This window comes from Neofelis nebulosa, chromosome 11 (genome assembly GCF_028018385.1).
Source record: "Neofelis nebulosa isolate mNeoNeb1 chromosome 11, mNeoNeb1.pri, whole genome shotgun sequence".
NCBI lineage: Eukaryota > Metazoa > Chordata > Mammalia > Carnivora > Felidae > Neofelis > Neofelis nebulosa.
Genome location: NC_080792.1, coordinates 49,399,410 through 49,418,654, shown reverse-complemented (window position 1 = coordinate 49,418,654; position 19,245 = coordinate 49,399,410). Strand labels below are relative to the sequence as shown.

At 40.0% G+C, this 19,245-nt stretch overlaps 1 pseudogene; it reads right to left on the bottom strand.

Moving 5' to 3' along the window:
- Positions 1-9,697: 9,697 nt before the first annotated feature.
- LOC131489791 (small ribosomal subunit protein eS17-like) lies at positions 9,698-10,433 on the bottom strand (annotated as a pseudogene).
- Between the last annotated feature and the right edge of the window lie 8,812 nt (positions 10,434-19,245).

Below are 19,245 nucleotides of genomic sequence, written 5' to 3'. Positions count from 1 at the left end.
TCTTCTTTTACATAAGACCAGTCAGGTTGAACTAGACCTATCCTAATGACCTTGTTGTAACTTAATTATCTTTCTACAGACCCTGTCTCCCAATCCAGTAACATTCTGAGGTACTAGAGGTTACGATTTCAACATATGAATTTTAGGGGGAAAACAATTAATCCTAAAACATAGGTGAAATGCCTAGAACATCACACACTTTCAATAAATGCTGGTTCCCTTCTCTTCCCCACTTCCAAGGTGGGTGTAAAGAAGACACAGAGCATGTAACACATGCTCTTTGAGTGGATTGTTCAGATTCTTTAACAGATACTAAAATAATCCCATTTAAAATGGAATGCTCATTGCTGTTCATTGGAAGGCCTTCAGTTTAAAATCAGAGGCAAACTAGATTTCACTTTGTATCTTAAAAAGTACACATCAAGGTACAAAGACGAGTTTTTACTTCCTGAGTTCTCAGCTCCCATTGATTTAACTTCTAATCAAGGGCAAGGAAAACACTAGAATATGGTGACAACGATGATGATGTGACAGGGTGATAACAGCAACTCACATTTACTGGGGGCCATAACATATGAAGCCTTTTAAATGCATTCTCCCATTTGATCTAGTACAACTTATACAAATGATTAGCTGTGTGTGGTCTTCCAAATAAACTGACGTGTGTGTGTGTGTGTGTGTGTGTGTGTGTGTGTGTGTGTTTAAGGAGAACACATTACAAATTTCTACACTAAGAAAGGGTAAAATCAATGTTGATTTCATGAGAGGACCCACCAACCTAGATGATCATTGCCACTCTAACTGTGGTTTTGCTGATATTTAAGGACACATACATTATGTCTGAATTGACTAGAAAATGCTGACATCCACTTTTGGAACTGGAGCATATTCTGGAGTACAGAGATTCCTTGATAGGTGTTAACTGACCAGGAGAGCTGAAGATAACCAGCGTTCAAGTTCTTCTCTACCTAGCACACTGCTCTGCATGGTATGAAGACAAAAAAATATTTGTGGAATGAAAGACAGACCACCCCACCAGACTTCTGAGTTGCTCTCTCTTTTCAGGATCAGCATGGCTAACAGTTCTGATGGACTCACTGATCAAACAGTTGTCTGTGCCCCTCTTCACTCAAGAGACCCCCAAGAACACACTGCTGCAGAATGAGGGGGGCCAACACTTGGCTCCTTTGTAATTTACTCTCAAGTGCTTTAGGGGTTTTGAGCAAGAGTCTTGGTCATGTGAACATATCTGTAAAACTATTGTTGGGAAAACAGAAAGAACAAATGTTGAAATTCCCAAGTTTTTATTTAGTGGCACTTCTACTTCCACCTCCCAAGAGAAACAGATGTGGCAGCTGTCACTGACAGTGATGGAACCACACATTTGAAAATGTTGTAAATCACAGAAATATAAAGGCCATTGTAATGCCTATCAGATTCTACTTTGCTTCTGTTGGAAGAGGCAGGCTGCCTCTTCCTCGTTTAGAGGAACCAATGCAACTGCCCATTAAAAAGGGTCAAGTAGGCATATTTTTTCGTAACTCTTCCAGACTTGAACGAAGGCATAGAGGAGACAGATGCATGCAGGATGTATTCAGAGAGTTGCTTTCTGTCAGCTCACTCTCTGGACATGATCAGGCCTGCAGGCAGGGTTTTTGAGTTTCTGGCCTGCTGTCAACCCCATTGAGCAGCAGCCTTGGCTGGGTCATACATAACATTTTTTCTGTCTGAAGGATGACCTGGTTAGCAAAGGACAAATAGTAGGGCTCCCAAAAAATAATTAAGCCTTTGGACCCCTTTCTGCAAACACAAATCTGTGTGAGGTTTTCTGGAGAAAATGCTGTAGACTGCATTCCAAAGGCCAAAAGGCAAAACACCACGCTGGTCAGTAACCCATGTTCTCTCCATAAATAGCACCATGCCTTTCTGAAGCAATGAGACAGAATGTTAGACAGCCCTATTTGTGGTACTAGCCGAATGGAAGCTTTAACAACAGACGCGAATATGACCAAGACAATGAAAGGGATGGACAGAAGACAAATTCAGCCAATTCACAGTCTGAACAAGTCACTTAACTTAACTGCTTAACTACTACTTGGGGCCTCAGTCTCCTCAGCTCTAAAGTTAGGCTAATAACTCTGCTCTATAAGGTAATCCATTTAACCAGAACACATTCCCTGAGAACCTACCACATGTGCGGTTAATGGCTGGTGGTGACGATCAAATAAAATGTGAGGACCCAGATGAGCAGCTGCTTCATAAAAGGCTTTCCACAAATGTTTGTTGACTATGGAGAGGGGTTGGAAAAGGAGGAAGCTATGGACTTCCTTTGAAAATGTGGGTATTTATTCAGATTCCTGAATTATTTATTAAAAATATTAAAAATTGCTTTCTTCTATTGGAATAATGATTAAGCACTAGAAACAGACAACAAAGACCCTGGGAACAGAAAATTATGACAGGAAGAATGAGCTCTGTTCCAGCTCAGGGGGACCTTGACTGAGCTTTGACATATATGAATAGACTCCCAGGAGACTCCATGGCTTCAGATCTAGGTCTAAGTAGGTAAAGAGTGGAGGGGAAAGGTGCTGGGGTGGGGGTGGGGGAGTGATGAAAGGGGAAAAGTAATATATTGCAACAAAAAGTATAGGATAATTCCTAGGAACAAACTAACAGACGTGTTTATCCTGTCAGAAGCCTTAGTGATTTCAGTGGTTGGCTGGAGGGAGGGGAAAATTGAGCTAGTGTTAATCACGCTCCCAAGTTCAACTCTAGCTTCTAACAAAATAGGCAATAACTGGTAACACCATTCCTGATCCTCACAACACCCAGGGTCAAGGCCTGGCTGGAATTACCCAACAGGATTTCAGACTAGGCCTGGAAACATGTGCATTTAAGCTTATTCTGTAATGCACACTACATGTAGAAATGGATTTTTCTCAATCTAATTTTAAGAAAATCTGAACTTAGTAAGAGTAACTGGGTGCTTTAGGTAATCCCATACTTTTTTCGTAGGAGAAGTATTTTGTGGCAAAAGCCAGACAATGGCATTAATCACACCTATCTCAGGCCCAAGTTTGGATAGTAGCCTTTTTTTTTTTTTACTTTAATAGAAAAATAGAAATCTTTTTTAACTACCATATACCCTCTAGTTGCCTTTTCCTTGTGTTTTGTGATTTCTTTTGGCATTATTGTGCTCCTCTAAGGGTTAACAGAGGTTAACAAAGATGACCTTGGGGAGCTGGAGGAGTTGGTGCTTCTAAAAATCTCCTGGGTGGGGACTACAGATGGCAGGTCAAAATTGACATCATTCTTCAGCTGCCTGGTATGCACCTTATGAAACCAGGCACACCCATGCTAAAATAACAAATTGGCCCATACTCAGGGAAAATCACAAATGTGTTTCTTCTTCCAATGATATATGTAGTAGAAGCAAAGGGTGGAGGTTGAGTATGGAGAGAGTAGAAGAGGAGGTGAAGGCAAAGCAAAGCATCCAGTGCAACCAATCTGTGATGAGACCCTCCAAATACTGGAATGTCTTCCATGCAAAGATGCTCAGGATGAGTCCAATTTTAGCCCAGGAGAAATGAATCATCTATAGGGCAAAAGGTTTAAAGAGAAAAAAAGTATTATTCCAAGTATGCAGTGTTGTCCGCATCCAAAACTTCTAGGTCAAATACAGTGAAGAACTGATGTGGGAAAAAGAAAGCAGCCTGAGCTCTCTGTGCTCTGGGTTGGCTGGCGGCTGTCCTCGTCCTCACACCACTGATGTCCCGGCCCTGTTGGTGGGCTATGGGAAGAAAGCTCAGGCCTTGTACCTCTTGATGCTTGGGAAATGCAGGCTGGGGAGTTTCTGACTTGTATGCACTTTAATTAAAGGGAATATGACCTCTTCTACAATGGAGATGATGATAATAAAACATCCCCAAAAAGAATGGGGGCATACACAGGCTTATATATTTCCCCAAGCTTTGTGGAAGGCAAGAGGGTTAGAAACAGTAAAATCTTGTTTGCTCTTGCAGCTCTGAGTAACTTAAGGGAGAAAGAGCTCAGAAAATAATTGATTAGATGCCAATTCACATAGCTCACTTAGTCTGCTTTTTATTATCAGTATTTCTTTAAAAGGCTAATAGATCCTGTTCTTGACAAGCATGAAGCCAGAAGGTGGGCTCTTATCCAGTGTTTTCATTTTTCAGCCCTCAAGAGGCAATGATTAGATCTTACTATTGAATGCACAAACCACACTCACTGTGTGAACTCTCTGAGAGCGCTCTCCACCTAGGGATAAAAAAAGTAGAGAAGTTTTATTGGAAGGATTGTAAAAGGAAGAGGGAAGAGCATTCTGGGTCTCTTCGGGCCAAATGATTAGGGATGAGTTGACTTTCTTATGATCACTCTAAATCTACTCTCCCAGGGAGGAGGGAAACCTGAGAAGACTAGACTTCAGTGATTTAATTCCAGGTCTAAGAATAGCCAAACCTGGGTTGGACAGGAGCAAGCAAAAGTCAACCACTGAAAGAGCATTTGCGAAGTAAGCAAAGTCCTATGAATCCTAGGTAATTGCTGTCAGTGGAGTTTCTCTCTTCCACATCTCATAAATTGTAACTGAATTTAGGAGAATATGCCAATCAATGGATGCTCTCCACAGATTACATGATCTAAAACTGAGCTACGATGAGCCAAACACGATTAAAATGTGCTTCCAGTCATAACTTCATGGCAATACTTCTCAGAGGCATTGTCCAGTCCAGTAAGCCCTGGACACATTTTATTCATTACAATACAGTCAATATCAAGTTGCCACACACCGTATCTGTGTCTGTCATGTATATACCCTCAACATATACTAAAAGTGCAGTGCTCTCTCCTTCAGAATGGGGTTGATTAGTGAGTCTCTGGTATGCCCTTGGGGGTTACCTATCCACTTCAATCATAGGTCCAGTGAATGAAAAGAGAAAAGATCTTTTCTCCAAGGAGGAATACATGCCAAGGGAACAGATGGCCTAAAGCCTAACTCCTGGGGTTAGCTCCTAGATAATCCCAGTTCCTTCTGATGGCAGATTCTTCCTGTGAGGTGCTGGAAGGGTGGCTGAGCTGGAGCTCCTTTACAGTATCTGGTTGGTTCAATGAAAATACTTTTCAGTATTTACAGAATAGTATTGAGAACATAGCCTTCAGTAAAACCGATGTGTAGAAATGACAACGTAGATGAGTCCAGATATGAAAAAGGCAACACACAAATCAGTCTTATTATTTTAAGGGCACTTTCCATGTTGCCTATCAGTGCAATTGTGCACTGAGGGCGAGCCCATTTGTGTTCCCTGGAAGCCATGGGAAACAGGTGGGTAACACTCAACCCCAGGGAAGGTGACAGGTGAAGTGATAGAATGCAAACCCATCTTTTCCATTCTGTGAGGGGTAAGATGCCATGAATAGCACTTTCCCCAGAGTATGTCACAATATACTATTTTTTTAAGGGAGGTTAAATCTGTTTGAGCCTTGGAAAATTTGTTACTATAACCATAGCAAAGCTGATGTGAAACCCAAATATCATTGTACTTTATTATTCTGCTTTGTCTACTATGTTTTTCCCATGGATCTTACTACGGAAATGCTTGGCCAGGTTCTCACCCTTTGCCACTCAATGGGATGCATGTATTTGAAGGCTGATAGGCAGTTGGAAAAGGTAGCTGTCACACTTTTATGCAGAGTTTAAATAATTGACGCCACCGTGTCAACTACTAACACTCTGTATTAAAAATGTTTCCAAATATTCTAATTTAAGCCCTTTTATTAGATAGGGTTTGTTCATTGCCTGGGGTCTGTTGTCTTCTCATACTCTTGGCTGACTTACCTTCACCCCCTGGGCACTTGGGAACACACTCCCAGCTGGGTGGAGAGGCCTCTGAGAGCTGCCAGATTTAGAATGAGCATGTCCTCCACAGAAAAGTAATTAAAATGTTCCAGTGTAGTTCCTCTGAGAGAGCTAGAAACTCTCAACTTCTCTCCTGCTAGTTTATCAAAAAACTCCTGGGTAGACATTGAACGCCATTAACAGTGCCAAACATAGAATTTTTTTTTATATAGAAATAATGTATGTATTTATTCTTAAGGCCAAGTGAAAGTCCACTATTCTCTTTTTAGACATTTTTATTTGATGGGGTGTATGCGTGTGTGTGCTTGTGTGTGTGTGTGTATGTGTGCATGCGTGAGAGAGACAGAGACAGAGACAGAGAGCCACCCCATAGGAGAGCCAGATGGTGTCCTGGTCTAACTGAAGTCCATGTTGTATGCTATTTTTCAAAGAGGTGCAGTAAGAATCTTTGAGAATTCACCAGTCTCTTCCAATTTTTATCATTTCACAGTTACTTTCAGAAGTGGCTTACTAAGAGCATCTCATTTAAGCCCAGGAGTAAGTTAATATATCAAGAGAAACATTCAAAACCTTGATGCCTTTTGTTTGTAATTTCCTTGTGTGTTTTATGTCCCCCAGAGCAGATAAACAAGGGATGTTCACTAATTAGAGTCAGAAACCTCTCAGCCCAAAATGTCTGGAAAATCCTATGTTCTGTTAGTTCTAATATACATGCATCAGCCATAAGGGATATCTAATAGTGCAAGACAATAAAATCCCTTCATGTTTTCTGTTTTAGGGAAATCCTGCATGGTTGCATTAGGGTCATAAAAAATTACTAATGTGTTTTCTCATGGCGCTGGGCCATAACATAAGGCCCTGTGCAATGGTATTGTAAGCAGCCTGTAATCACAAACAAATGTATTCCACCAGCAGATGAGATGTTATATGAGAAAGTGTGAGAGGTTAGAGTTTGAGCCTTGGTGTCAGCTATGAAGCAGGTCCCTCCATAGTTGAAGACCCCAGAGGCCATGCAAATGAAAATGACAGTGCCTGGGAGATGGGGGTGGGAAGGGGGATGCCAAGAGAGATGAGGTCATCACAAAGAACATCCAGTTTCCCTCTGAATGGAAAATAAGAAAAGGCTTCAACTCTGGTGCTATCAGGACTGAGAAAGGAGGTGGAGTTGGTGGGCCAGGTTGAGGGAGATTTGGGAATCTCCATGAGGAGGAGACAAGTGACAGGATGGAGGATGGGTCAAACACAGAACAAGAAGTCCTGGAGCCAGCCTTGTATCAGCAAGTGGAATGGGTTGGCTGCTTCTGTCACCACTTATCTGACGTGTGCAATGTCAGCTTAGTGCGTGAGGAGGTAGACTGTTAACATAATGGCAAGGGTTGTCCCCACTACAGGTCTGGTTTGGAAGGACACTCAGGGCTCCTTTCATAGACCAAGCATCATTGGCATCATTCCGTCCAGATGAAAGGAAACTCTCATGAAGAAGTTGATGCATTTTATCTTAGCTTCCAAAAAAGAAGTTTTGAGCTGTGAACAGTGACATTTCTCCAGGTTAGTTTCTGTGACAAGGAGGAATGTTTTCCAGAATTCTCAGATGTAGGAGGAAAAAAGCCATAGGAGCAGTATAATCAGATTACTCAGAAACAGTGCATTTACCCAGAAACAATGGTGTGCAGTGGAAACGTACCAGTTAAAAATCCTGGCTCCACCACTCCCTGACTGATTTTGAGCAAATTATTTATGCTCTCCAAACCTTGCTTCCCTCTTCTGAAAACAGGGAGAGAAATATCTGCCTTAATGATTGTTGTAAAAATAAATCTCCCACTTTAACCACTACTTTTATGCCAGCAACTTTCAAGTCTTTTCCCTCCAGCCCAAATTTCTTTTCCAAGTTTCATGTCCATACACTCTAACCCATGTCCCACAGGCTTTTCAAAACCAAATGTTCCAGACGGAAACCATCATCTTTCCTCTCTCTAACCTCACAGATCTGTTTTCTACTCAGTTAAAGATGCCATCAGGTGTCTCCAGAAAACTTATCTCTCGAATTTCTTTCTCCTTGTCACCACTCTCCAATCAAATAAACTGCCAAGTTTCAGCTCTTGATTCCAGCTCTCTTGAAGCTTAGTAGCTATATCTCCATCTCTAGTTTGGGTGCCTAGATCATTGTAAGAGTCCTCTGTCCCTAAGGTTGGCCCATTCTCCACAATCCATCCAGAGACATCTTTGGGAAGAGCAAGTAATTTTGGTTTACTCCCCTCCTTACACAACATCTCACTGCCCTCAGGATATTTCTCACCCTGGCTGGCAAGATCCAGTCCTTTCTTACCACCCTGGCATCATGTTTGGTTTCCATAGTTCTGGCATTGTAAGTTCTCTCTATCCTGAACACTGCTGACTTTCATTCACCTCTGGCCCTTCACAGAGGTTATTCTCTCTGCCTGGAATCTGCTTCTCTCCCCGTGTCTCCCCTCCCCCTTACCTGACTAATTGCCACTCATCCTCAGGTCAACGTAGATGTCACCTCCCATAAGAGCCTTTCCTGTGCCCTCAAGGCTGGATATGTACTCTATCATGTGCTGCCACCATACCTTATAATCTCCTTATCACAGGCACATAGACCTCACAATACTGGACTACCCTACAATTGCCAGTCTCCTCTACTAGACAGTAAACTCTTTAAGGACCTTGTATCTTCTTTAAAGGAAGGAAGAGAGGAACGGAATAATGTGACATGTTAAGCACCTAACACAGAATCAGTCACATGAGCACCTAGCACAGGATCAGTCATATGCCAACAAATGCTAGTCTCCACTCTATATTGATAAAATACACATCTTTACTTTTCCGAACTGGGGCCCATAATTACGTTTTCACACTGAGCAAAGTGGTGAAGTCTCTTCACATCCAGGAATGCTAAATTTCTATAGTTTGCCAAGTGTGCCCCAAACTCAGCAGGCTGTATCAGTTTCAGAAGCTTCCAGATTGAAGGTTTTGTCTGACAAGGTCTTTATTCTCCTTCACTTTTTTTTTTTAAATTACTAGACTGTATTTTCTAGAGCATTCACTGAGTGAAAAATACAGAATCCTCATATACCTCCTTACTTCTCACCCACACACAGTTTCCCCTATTATTAACATCTTGCATTGGTGTGGTACATTTATTACTATTGATGAACCAGTGTTGATACATTTTTATTAACTAACGCCCGTAGTTTACAATAGGATTCACTCTTTGTATCGTACAAATTTGGGGGTTTTGATGAATGTATGACATGTATCCACCATTATGATATCATACAGAATAGTTTCATCCTAAAAGACTCCAGTGTTACAGTAAGACTCCTTACCCCTTCCCACATTCCCAAACCCCTGGCAACCACTGATATTTTTATTGTCTATAGTTTTGTTTTTTCCAGAATGTCCTACAATTGGAATCATACAATATGTAGGCATTTCAGATTGTCTTCTTTTACTTGATAATTAGCTTTTAAGGTTCCTTCTTGTCGTTTCATGGCTTGATAGATTATTCCTTTTTATCACTGAATAATATTCCATTCTCTGGATGTACTACAATTTGTCCATTCACCTGTTGAAGGACATATTGGATGCTTTTAATTTGGAGCAATTATGAATAAACATTTATGTGAACATTTCTGGGTAGACATGAGTTTTCAGTGTATTTGTGTAAATATCAAGGAGCACAATTGGTGGATCATATGGTAGACTATGTTTGGCTTTGTAAGAAACTGCCAAAATGTCTTCCAACGTGGCTGTGCTATTTTGCATCCCCACCAGCAGTAAGAGCTCCTGCTGCTCCACATCCTTGTCAGTATTTGGTGCTGTCAGTGTTTGGGATTTTTTCCATTTGAACAGGTGTGTAGCAAGATCTCATTGTTGTTTTCATTTGCAATTCTATAAAGATATAATATTGAGCATCTTTTCACGTGCTTATTTTCCATCTGTATATCATCTTTGGTGAGGTATTTGTTCAGGTTTTGGCCTACTTTCTGTTGTTGTTGTTGTTGTCCAAGGTTTATTGAAGATAATACAGCCCAATAGAAAGATTCAAACAGATCCATGTGGTGTTTTGAAATTGATCCAAACTGTAGACTGAGTGTCTACAACCTGTAGATTGGACAGACTGCCAAAGTCCAAGAGTTTCAGCATTTCCTTACTGTCAGAATCTACTTCAATGATCTCCTGATCCAGGGCTGAGACCTCAGAAACATAATTCTTTTTTCTCCTCCTGCAGTGTGGTGAGATTCCTCTCACCAGGCATCTCTGAATCTGCTTCATTAGATGTGTGACATAGCTTGCAATCTTGTTGTGAGCTTCTTGCTGGGAATAATGGTGATCTCCTCACATGTGTGCTCATTGGCGTGGAAGTACTTCCAGGAGTGTGTAGTACTTCTCAGTGATGACTCGGGTGGCCTTCTTCATGGTTTTGGTGTGAATGCAGCCTGTGTTGGTGGAGAGGGTAAAAGAGCAATTTTGGCCTACTTTTTCATTGGGCTTCATTGTTCTCTTATCATTGAGTTTTAAGAGTTCTTTGCATATTTTGGCTACAAGTCTCTTATCAAATGTGTGTTTTACAAATATATTTTTCCAGTCTGTGGCTTGTTTTTCACGCACATAATCTCCTTCGCTTTTTAAAAAAAGTTTATTTATTTATTTTGAGAGAGAGGGAAAGAGAGGGTGAATGGGGGAGGGGCAGAGACAGAGAGGGAGAGAGAATCCCAAGCAGGCTCTGTGCTGTCAGCACAGAGTCTGACGTGGGACTCAATCTCATGAACCATGAGATCATTATCTCAGCCAAAATCAAATTGGACTCTTAACTGATTGAGTCACCCAGGCACCCCATCCTTCATTTTTGAATGACAGTTTTGAGGGATATAGAACTCTGGGTTGGTCGGTTTTTTCTTTCAACATTTTAAATATTTCACTCTTCTCTCTTGTTGCTTGCATGGCTTTTGATGAGATGCCCAATGTAATTCACACCTTTCCTTCCCTATATGTAAGATGTTTTGTTTCTCTAGCTTCTTTAAGGATTTTCTCTTGGTCATTGATTCTCTGAAATTTGAGTATGATATGCCAAGGTATATACCTTTTGATATTAATCCAACCTGGTATTCTCTGAGCTTCCTGAATCTGTAGTTTGGTGTCTGTTCTTGGCCATTATCATTTCAAATATTTTCTCTACTCCATTCTCACTTTCTTCTCCTTGTGATATCCCAACTATACATAAGTTTCATCTTTTGTAATTGTCTCACTGTTCTTGGGTGTTCTGTTTTATTTCATTTCCACTTGTTTTTCCTCTATGCATCTCAGTTTGAAAAGTTTATATTGACGTATCTGAAAGCTCACTGACTCTTTCCCCATTCATATCCAGTCTACTAATGATTCCATTGGAGATATTCTTCACTTCTGTTACAGTATTTTTTATATGTAACCTTTCTTTTTTATTCTTTCTTAAGAGTTTCCATCTTTTTGCTTACATTAACCACTTGTTTTGCATGTTGCCTATTTTCTTCCATTAGAGCCTTTAACATATTCAACATAATGATTTTAAATTCCCTGTCTAATAATTCTAGTAACTGTGTTATATCTATGTATGGCTCTGACACTTGCTCTCTTTCTTCAGGCTGTGTTTTTTTGTTTGTTTGTTTTGCCGTGTAATTTTTTGTTGAAAGCCTCACGTGATGTATCAGGTAATAGGCCATTAGTGTGAGATTTTGTGTTAACCTGGCTAGGAGTTGGGCTGTGTTTAATGTTTGCTGGAGCTGTAGGTGCCAGAAGCTTCAAAGTTCTCTTACATCCTCAATTTTATCTCCCTTGTTAACTTTGGGCTTTCCTAAGTACTTCACCTTAGAGAAAACCTGTCTCTCAGAACTCTTTCAGCTGTAGGCCACTGTTATTATACTGAAGCCCTGTTGGTGGCAGTGGTGGGGGTATATGTGGAGGAGGGGAAGCATTCTATAATCTTATTACTAAGCTCAGTCTCTAAGTGGGCCTGTGTCCCTGGGCAATGCCCTTCACAGCTATCTTAGCTATCTTCCCTTCCTCCTTAGACAGGCTACAGAGGAGTCTGTGAAAATTAAGTGTAGGGCAAAACTGTTTGTTTGGGGCCTTAGTGTACATCCTCTGCTCCTAGAAGCAGTATTGGGATCGTAGGTGTTGAAGAGTGAGAAGGACAAATCTTTCAGGAGACCTAACTCTGAAGAAAGGCTGGAGATTCTAGGATTGACTCAAATAGAATTTGGAGCAAGAGCATGGTGGCTGGGGTGATAATGTGGTGATATTAACTGGCTGATGGTTTCTCTATGGGTTAAAGAATGAACAGGGAAGTTCTGGACTAGAAGACAAAATGCAGGTGAAATTATTAAGGAAGGTTTAGATGATTCAAGGATTGAGAGAATGAATGAGTCGACTAGACAGAAACTGCAGGTTATATAAATCATGGTCAGTGAGCTAAACTACATTAAGGTACTGTGAGTGACCATGTGCATCAACTGTAACAAAAACTGGCATGTGTCTGTGACTAGTAGAAACCAGCCCATTAGAGTGCATTAAGCATAGACATTACAGATCCACCCTGACTGTTTTGCTGACATGCAGGGTGAGAAGGATATAACTGAGAACTTTCCCCAACAATACAGCATACAGATATTTAAATGTTATTTGAAGCATATCATGATCCTAAATTAGCAGCTAATACACCCAGTTGACACATTCAATCCAGCTAGAAGCCCCATTCCATTTCTACCCTAGACTAACCAGCCCAGTTTGCTCAAGGTCAAGAGCAGGAAAAAAAAATTGATTCCTGGTTTTTCAAATAGTTTGTTTTTTTATAATGGAAAATCTCTGCTTCTGTCTCATTGCTTTATACTTATCTCTGACGTACAGGCCAACTCTAAGATTTATTTACATTTTAGTAAGGTAGTTTTCCTCTTTAGAAAGAACAGACTATACTATGGTGGAGAAACCACATGATGGAGGGAGAACAGAGCAGAGTAAATGGGAAGGGACAGCTGTCCTGGGATACAAGGACAGGCTGTATACATTGTCTAAGGACATGCTTATACATTATATAAGAACATGATGTATAAGGGAATCGAAACAAAATAAAGCAAAAACAATACAGCTTCTTGTTCTTTGGGGTAGTGTAAGCAGATAAGTGGTCATGGAAATCATTTCCTCAGAGCCTTGTGTTTGAGCTTTACTTGAGATTTGTTTCATCACATGGCCTTGAAGCAAGACATGACCATTCATTCAAAATACTTATTAATATTTTCTAGCCAACTATATGCCAAACATTATTCTAGGTGCTAGGCATATAGCCATGAATAAAACACACCAAAAATTCCCTGTATACATGGAGACTACATTTTGTGGATGAGAGGGAGAACATCAGTAAATAAGTAAAGTAAATAGTATATCGAATGATGATATGTGCTATGGGAAAAAATTAAACAGGAAAAGGGAAGAGAGTGCTGGGATGAGAGATACGGTTGCAATTGTAAGTTAGCTGGGGAAGCTTTCTAATAAGGTGATACTTGAGCGAAGACCTGAAGGAGGTATGGGAGTGAGCCACATGGCTCCCTGAAGGGAGAACACTGCAAAACAGAGGGAATAGTTAGTATAAAATTCCCAAGTTAGGGGTATTCCTGGAACGGTGGGGAAACAGAAAGCAGGTGTGTGGCTGGAGAGGCATCATAACAGAAAGAATAGAAGATGAAATCAGAAAACTTTTAGGTGCCAGGTCATGGAAGGCCTTGTAAGTCATTGTGAGGACTGTCTTTTACCCTCAGTGAGATGGGGGCTATTGGACAATTTTGAGCAAAATATGTCATTTCAATATGACATGAAATGACATATTTTAAAGACTCACTGTGCTGTGTTATGGGTGCATTTTAGAGGTACAAGGGAAGAAGCAGAGAGAAAGCTACTGGTAGCTTCCAGTAAAGAGACATGGTGACTTGGCCAGGGAAGTAGCGGAGGTGGTGAGAGGGTTCACATTCTGGGTACATTTTAAAGACAGAACTGACAGAACTTTCTAACAGATAGGATGTGGAGTGTGAGAGGAAAGAGGAGTCAACAATGACTCTGAGTTTTTAGCCTGAGCAACTGAACGGAAAGAGTTGCATTTCTGAGGTCGGGAAACAGGATCACAACAGGTATGGAGGAATGGTCGTGAGCTTGGTTTGGCTTCCAAATGTTAGGGTGTTGGGGAGATGAAGAAGAACCAGCAGAGGACAACAGAAAGGAACAGCCAGGGTGGTAGCAAGAAAATGCAGAGAATGTGGTGCCCCAAAAAGATCAAGTAAAGAAAGTGTTTCAAGGAGGAGGGGTTGATAAACTGTGTCAACCATTCAGATAACGCAAGTAAAATGAGGACTGAGAACAGAACTGTGGATTTAGCCATGGATGATATGGGCAACCCTGACAATTGCAGTGCCCATACTTTAAGCAAGAAAAGAAAAATAAGCTGCATATAATTCCAGGTTGAGAAATGAGGAAATGGGGTCATTGTCAAAAGGCTGAAGTCTACTTGGCAAGTTCTCTGAACGGTAAAGGTGTGACTTTGGCCCTATCTCACCTCTATGCCCAATCATTGCTCATTAATTATGGTTCACCTTTGCTGGTGAGTTCAGGGATAGGGTCCATGCCTTCATCATGTAACCTTGAACCATGCCCAAAATTACTTAGATTTTCTCACTGTGAAAACAAATATAATGGTCACCACTAAACTAAAATATCAAAGCCTGGGAATTGTTGGCCTGAGGAAACAATGCTGGCACTGGATTTTCTGAAAAGGAAAGCCACATTCCACGACTACCTTGAAGTCTTTGGAAATGGAACAGTTAAAAAATAGAGAAAAAGAAAACTGCCAATCCAAATGCAAAGGGTGAATTAGATGGCTCCTGCATAACCAGGAACTTTCTGATAAGAATGGACATTCCTCACTAGCATAATCACCTGCTGCCATTTGGAATTCAGGAAATGTTTTATAAGTGAGTGAATAAATGAAATGAATCAATGAATAGGATTCATTAGTTACAGTGCAATGGCTTTCCCTGATTCATCTGACCACATGCTAATCATTATTTCTTGTTTCTTTGGCCCTACCAAACTTGATTCTATATTTCTTGAGGACTATATCAAGACTTTTATTTCTCTCTATTCTTTACCACACTTGGTTTGGTATTAGACCTATTGCTTAATGTATTAGTCAGGACTCTCCAGAAAAACAAAACCAATAGGATATATGTTATAAGAGGAGATTATTATAGGAACTGGTTCACATGATTATGGAGGCTAAGAAGATCCATGATATGCCCTCTACAAGCTGAAGAACCAGAATCTGGTGGTATAATTCAGACTGACTCTGAAGTCCTAAGAATCAGGAGCACCAATGTCTGAGGGAGAAGAAGATGAATGTGTCAGCTCACGCTGAGAGAATTTGCCCTTCCTCTGCCTTTTTGTTCTAGACCCCAGCTGACTGGATGATGCCCACCCTCATTGGTGAAGGCAGTCTTCTTTATGCAGATATGGATTCAAATGCAAATCTCTCTGGACACATCCTTGCAGACACATCCAGAAGTAATGTTCTACCAGCTATCTGGGCTTTCTTCAGTCTGATCGAGGTGAAACATGAAATTAACCATCATAATATATTCTATTTGACAGAGGAAAAAAAAAAAATTTTTTTTAAGAAATTGAACTAACTCAAATCAAGGAAATAAATTTAATTTAGAATGCTCCTGACAAAGAGACAAAAGAAATAATCCAAATAAACCTTACCAAACTCAGGCTATTATGGTTTGTAAGATTTAATAAACTGGAGCCATATTTGTCAGACCTTCCTTATTTGTTTTGGTGTTAAAGGCCCTTATCAGAAGGTTTCTAGCATTAATCACCAACTATTATTTGCTGTTGCCAATCACTGGTAAAGGACTCTACATGGCTACAACTTCATACTTGCAAGACCCCTGCATAACTGGTGTGATGTTTTCTCCCAGAGAAGCTGGCTGTTTTCTTGGTTGCATATACTTTGGGGTATCCCAATGAGATGGTGTGATTTTAACTCCCGCCACACACACACACACACACACACACACACACACACACACACAAACACATACAACATGACTCCTTATGTACCAGAGGGGATCTTAGCTAGCATTCATTCTTGTTTGTTTACCCCAAAATAGGTTTATATCACTGCTTAGGTCAGTAACAGAAAATCGACATAGGTTGACAGGTTTGATGGTGGTCAATCCTAGCCAAAGAATCCTCAGTAATAATTACTTATTCACATTCAAGATATAAGTTATTAGGGGGCGCCTGGGTGGCGCAGTCGGTTAAGCGTCCGACTTCAGCCAGGTCACGATCTCGCGGTCCGTGAGTTCGAGCCCCGCGTCAGGCTCTGGGCTGATGGCTCGGAGCCTGGAGCCTGTTTCCGATTCTGTGTCTCCCTCTCTCTCTGCCCCTCCCCCGTTCATGCTCTGTCTCTCTCTGTCCCAAAAATAAATAAAAAATGTTGAAAAAAAAAAAAAAAAAAGATATAAGTTATTAGAACTGTGATCTTCAGTAATGGCGTTGATAATAGGAAGGTTACTTTGGAAAACAAAACGCTAATCTAAGACTTAATTTGTGATCTTCCTTCCTTGCTGCATTAGTAAAGCAAACATTGTGAGCGTTAAAACAATAGAGATGTGTATTCAGAAATAGAATGTTGCTCTCTGTCTTTACCTCGACTACGCTATTGGTAACATGATACTAGAGGTTGTAGCAGAGCTTCCAAAATAAACTTGATCTTTAGAGTTTTACAATGATAGGTGAACCTCACAAAGTTCAGAGATTCTGTCCAAATGGAGAGTTAATGTTCTTGTGCCAATTTTCTTTACCTCTGAGTTATTGAGCTAAAGTTTCACAACAATGGCAATTTCTTGACTGTTTCACACTGATAGGACATTACACAAAAATAACACATTTTCTCAACAGCCATTCATCCATTCAACAACAGTTCATTGTAGTTCCCAGTGTTTTGCCCGAGCCTAAATTAAAAACACTGAAAATAAAAAATATGGTGCTCAGGTTTGGAAAGTGGGATATGAAAGCCCATTCTTTATAGATTGGTACCTAGACACACCCAGTCCTCTTTTGTTCCTCTGTCTTTGATGGAGGCCATCCTCCAGAAACACTCCTAGGTTGTCAGCTAAGCTCATCAATGACAAAGGCAGATTCTACAGCCAGGGCTTATCAAGAAATAGGGAGGGATTTCCTATTCTTACTCTTTGAGATATATATATATATATATATATATATATATATATATATATATATATATCAATACACACAAAACAAAACAGATGTCACTAAAAGATGTTTTCATAACAATGGAATCAAATCCTAAAATAAAATTCAAAAGGTCAAGCCAGTATTCTTCTAGACATGGGAATACACTATTGGGATCTCAGAGCAATGATAATAATGACTTAAATTGTAGGACAGCTAGTCCTTCCCAATACACTCACATGTTTACTGCTTTCAGAGGTGACGTCTCTGTGAGAAGGATGGAACCAGCATAAATGCCCAGCACAGAGCTCTGAGGTTGAGTCTTTACCACCACACAGACAGCAAACTGCAGAGCTAAGGCTTAAGTCATGATTTCAAGCTTTTTTAAAAAATTTATTTAATTTATTTATTTTGAGAGAGAGAGAGAGAGAGAGAGCAGGGGAGGGGCAGAGAGAGAGAGAGAGAGAGAGAGAGAGAGAGAGAGAGAGAGAGAATCCCAAGCAGGCTTTGCATTATCAGCGCAGAGCCTGATGCAGGGCTCAAACTCAGAAACTGTGAGATGACATGAGCTGAAATCAAGAGTCAGATGCTTAACTGACTGAGCCACCCAGGTGCCCCAATTTTCAGTTTCTAAATCTGTATCATTAGTCTGCTTCTGGGGAGAAATCTTGAGTTATGTCAATAGTTTCTTTTTATTTTACCAAATAGTTTGAAAACTGATTTTGAGTTATAGAGCATAATTTGTGCCTAGGTTAAATCCTGAGATTGTTGCATCAGGAGACACTAATGTAATCTCTTTAAATATTAGTCTCCACGACTATAAAAGGGGATTAATAACACCAACTTCTTAGAGTTGTAAGAATTAAATAAGACAATGAATGAAAAGTATAGAGCCTAATAAGTGCTCAATAAACTATGGCTATAGTTATTGATAATAATAAAAGAATTTGTCCATTGTAGACAATGCATCCAAGTGTAAAGCAGAAAATAACAATTATCTGTAAATCTATTATACCTATATAATCACTGAACCATTATGACATATTTTCTGCTTTGGGGGTGCTTGGGTGGCTGAGTCAGTTAAGCATCTGACTTTGGCTCAGATCACGATTTCACGGTTCATGGGTTCGAGCCCCGTGTTGGGCTCTGTGCTGATAGCTCAGAGCCTGGAGCCTGCTTCAGATTCTATGTCTCCCTCTCTCTCTGCCCCACCCTGCCTCTCTCTTCTCTTTCTCTCTCAAGAATAAACGTTAAAAAAAATCTTTTTTGTAGATAATGCCATATAATACATTTCTTTATTATGAAAATCTTCAAATATATATAAAATGTAAAAGATAAATACAATGAATACCTATATATCTTTGATTTAGAGATAATATTTATAAATACTTTGCCATATTTGCATTAACTATCTAAATATATGTATGTGTATATTTTCATATGTACATATGCATTTTTTGCAGACATGTTTGAAAGTAAATTGCATTCATCATGTCATCTCAACCCTAAATATTTCAATATGAATCTCCTATAAATAAAGACACTCTCACATGTACTCATAATACCATTATCACAATAGAATATTAATGATTATTCCCTAATGACATTTAATATCCAGTTCATAGTCACATTTTCTTAATTGTCTGCAGAATTACTTTTTCCTGTTTTCCCCCCACCCCCATCCCAAACAAACTCATGCATTGTGTTTGGCTATGTCTCTTCTTTTCTAAAACCATTTTCTCACCAATTTTAAATTACTCTAAGCATATTTTAAATTATTCTAGGCATATTTTTAATGATGTGTACCTTCTAATGTAGGCATGGACATAGCCAATTCTTTGGCTTTAGATGTACAAGCGGTTCCCCTTTTGTTCCTATGATAAATCATGCTAACATGAACATTTGGTTCACTAACTTTTTCACCTTTTCTGATTACTTCCAAATATTTATTGTTCCTAAAACATAAAAAATATTTAAGGGGAGCCTGGGTTACTCAGCTGGTTGAGCATCCAACTCTTGATCTCGGCTTAAGTCATGATCTCACTGTTTCTGAGCTCAAGCCTCTGTGTCAG